Source organism: Engystomops pustulosus, chromosome 10 (genome assembly GCF_040894005.1).
Source record: "Engystomops pustulosus chromosome 10, aEngPut4.maternal, whole genome shotgun sequence".
Lineage (NCBI taxonomy): Eukaryota > Metazoa > Chordata > Amphibia > Anura > Leptodactylidae > Engystomops > Engystomops pustulosus.
Window position 1 is genome coordinate 58,368,822 of NC_092420.1, and position 4,198 is coordinate 58,373,019.

Consider the following 4,198-nt stretch of genomic DNA (forward strand, 5'->3'; position numbering starts at 1 on the left):
TTTTCTTTTTTTACATATACAATTAGGATATGAATACTTGTACAGAGACAACATTTTTTCAAATTTTGGTTCTGTACATTACCACAATGAATTTTGAAAAAACTATTCAAATGCAGTTGAAGTTCAGACTTTCAAGATGGCGTTTTCATGGTGATGCAGGATCATATCCGCATTAGGCTTCAAATTCTGCTATTTAGACAAAAAATATGCAAGTTACCCTCAGTCGCTTCTTTGTGCGTCACACAGGTCGCTTGCCGTTTATTATGCACACCTCCATGTTTTACCCCTCCCATTTTCCTGCCCAAGAGCTGGTGACATCACCCAACTCTAAGGAATTCTCTCACATGTGCGGTGCTGATCCCTATCGAGCAGCCGGCTGCTACTCACTGTGGTTGCACAACAGAGATAAAGTCTAAAAAAGAAAATACACACGCAAAAATCGCACGTCCCTTTAATAAAAGAAAATCACACATTTTGGATCTCCACACATGTACCTATCCAGGCCACAAAACTATACTAGTATTTATCGCATACGATAACAAAAAATAGACGGCCACATTTTTTTACTCCTCCATCACACAAACAAGATATGATAATCATTTATTAATCCCACAGTGGGGGAATTCACAGCGTTACAGAAGGAGAGAGAATACAGAGAGTGCAGAACAACAACAATAATAATAGAGTTAAATGAACAAAAGAAAAAATATATAAGATGACAAAAAAAAAGGCAAGCAATGATCAGCAGTTTGATATTCAGTCCCTGGATGGGAGCTGCAGGGACTGGTTAGGTGGGGGGTACAGGTTACTTCTGTTCAGGCCTTGTTGGTTGAACAGCCTGATGGCAGCGGGGAGGAATGACTTACGATAACGCTCCCTCTCACACTTGGGGTGAGGCAGTTGGTCACTGACGGTGCTCCCTAATGTCACAACAGTCTCATGCAGCTATTCTCCAGAATAGATTTCGCCTTACACAGTATCCTCCTCTAAGCTACCACCTGCACTGTGTCAAGAGGACCCCCAGGAAATAGCTGGCTTTACTTATCAGTTTGTCCAGTCTTCTCTCCGTAGCTGAGATGCTGTTTCCCCAATAGTCTACACCAAAGAAGATGGCTGGTGCCACTGCACAGCTGATCAAGGTCTTAAGAAGTCCCCCCCTGCACTCCGAATGCCCTCAGCCTCCTCCTGCTCTGGCCCTTCCTGTGTAGTGCATTTTATGTTCTCTGCCCAATCCAGTTTATTGTTGAGGAGGACACCCAAGCACTTATAGGACTTCACTACCTCAATGTCCGTCCCCTGGATGACCACTAGTTGAGAAGGGGAACTGCGCCTGCAGAAGTCCACCACCATCTTGTTGGTCTTCTCAGCGTTTATCCTAAGGTGGTTTTGTTGGCACAAATCCCTGGATCAATTCTCTGTTCTTCATGTCGTCCTCTCCGTTAATGTGCCAACTATAGCAGTAGTCATCAGGGAACTTCTGAAGGTCGCAGATAGTTGAATTGTAACTAAAGTCTGCTGTGTACAATGTTAAGAGGAAGGGAGCCAGGACAGTACCTTGAGGTGCTTCAAATCGCATTGTTTGAGGCACAGTCCTGGGCTCTCACTTACTGAGGGCAGTTTGTGAGGTAGTCAAGGATCCAACTAGCCAGATTCATTTTGTCTCTTAGTTACCCTGGGTGTATAGTGTTAAAAACACTGGAGAAATAAAAAAAATCTCAGTTTTCAGCAGGTAAGAAAGAGCTCAATGTAAAAGGTGGATGATTGCATCATCCACCCCAATGCCAGACCAATAAGCAAACAAGGAGGGCATCCATACATAAGCTTACTAGAGGGCGGAAATGTGTAAGAACCAACATCTTGAAGGCCTTCATCAAATGAGATGTTAGTGCCACTGGTCTGTAGCTGTTGAGGTCCAACAGTGTCTTAGGTGAAGTGTCTTGGGAACTGGTACCACACAAGATGTATTCCACAGTTGTTTTACCCTTCCTAACCATAGGCTCATATTGAACATATGTGCAATGATACCACCAAGCTGATCACCACATGTCTGGCACTGATACCATCTGGACCTGCAGCCTTGCCAACTTTGAGCCTTTTCAGTTCTCTTCTCACCTGGGCATTTGTAATGATCGCATTGTAACCTGATGACTGACAGATGGTTATCAATCGTGATCAAAAAACATTGTGAACCCCTGGTGTGTACAAGTAAAATCTACAGGTCTTTACACAAAAGAAAATGTCAAATGGTGGTGTTGCAAAAAGATTTGTTTTCCCCTCAAAAGTATTTCATTATGCAAGGGAAGGTAATATCAGGCTTAGTGAATCGCGGCACAGTGCATTATTGTCAGACAATACACTTTCGGTGAACTCTGCGCCCCCGGTAAGTAAATGTGCCGCAAGGGGTTGAGAAGGGCTTGTTTCATCTGCATAGTGAGCTCCCTTGTTTTCACCACCACACCTCAAATCAACTCCAGGTGGAAAATTTATCAGAAGTCACTGAGAGCAGAACTGTCTTGTTGCCATTGGTTGCTGAGTTGCTGCTGGACCAGGTACCAATTCTTGTTGCAGCATTTGGCTGTAAACCTCTGCCACTACCAGAATTGGTCTATGGTTGTATAATAACGCCCTAAACTCTCACCTTGTCACATGCTAAATAAAAAGTATCAGTGATGGGCGTGAATGTTACGCTATTTAGGAAATATCCACATACAACCATTCTTTGCTGTATAAGCATTTTGCAAAAATTCTGTACTAAATGTGGCCTACAACAAGGCTGCACAGTAGGACAAGTCCTTGGACAAACATTTCCACTAACTTGTGACTGTTTGTGGACAGATCTATAATCCTTTATATGGTGACTAAGCAGTAAACTGGGAATGCAGACAGTGGAGAGGTAAACAGCGTAAGGACCGGTTTCCTAGGTGATCTGGAAGGAGGTCACCACCAATCCTAAAAGTTTTTGCCTAGAACTCTGTTTAAGTCTGCTAGGCAGGTTGTCTATATGTGGATGTTTCTAGAAGTTTGTATGGAATTTACATAAGTCCACGCTGAAATAATAAATCTGTATAAGCTCTTAGAAAATGTAAAGCTTCCGGTAATCCCAACATTCTATACAAACATAGAATTGCTGGCAGGATCCTTAAAGGGGTATTCCCATTGAAGCAAATTAATTGCTATGTCCTTCTATAGAAAAGCCATCTAACTCCAGGGGACAGAAACCTGACCGTGGTCACATAGGTTCACAGATAGTGATGTTACATAGAGTAATCAGAGCTGTGTGATATAATGAGCCGTGCACCTGTGTGACCATGGTCAGATTTCTGTGCACTGGATGTAGACATAGAAGCTTTCTATAGAACAGCAAGCAGAGATCTAGAAAACCATAAGTAATTGATACAGAAAGTATATTAACTTTTTATAATACAAACAACATTAATTTGCTGTAATGAGAATACCCCTTTAAACAAGCTATTTGCCTCAATAGGCAAAAGGCGTTCTTCATACACTTTTACACTTCCTAAAAACATCATAATGGGGCACAATTACCTGGTCCCTGCGCGATCACAGAGATGCATTTTCCGCCAGAATCCACATCTGACGCAATTCATGAAGATCATGCGCCCCATATCCTGCTTGTGTCGCTTCCCCGCTCAGGTCCGCCAGAGTTCACCCTTTTCTTCCCGATGCATGTAAGTGCTTGGTATTGTGACACAATTAGAGTCAATAGGGGGCATGTATTAGACATATGTCATTAGACTCACTTCGTGTCAATGAACTCACATCAGGTGAGTTGCATTTAAGTTTACAAACTGATTTTTTTTTTAACATTGCAGCCATGGAGAGGAACCATTTAGGGATATGGGCAATGCTTTTTAATCATAGTCTTTAATGAAGTATTTATTTTTGGTGGGTTAATTTTAATGGCAAGGATACAAAGCTGAGTTTTCACTTAAATTAGTTTTCCATTTACAATGTTGACAAGATGCAAGCTAAGCCAATGTACATCACACTTGATATATCATCTTGTAAATGAGGCTTTGTGGGGTTGCGTCTAGGAACAATTGGTTATTGTGTTTACTGAATATGTAGAACGGGGCGGAAAGAGATTTTGTCCTATTATGTGAAAATCTGGAGCTGTAGGATAAGGGTGCTCATTGCCAACCCTTTCACTGCGTGTTCAGAACCTTCATGAATAACA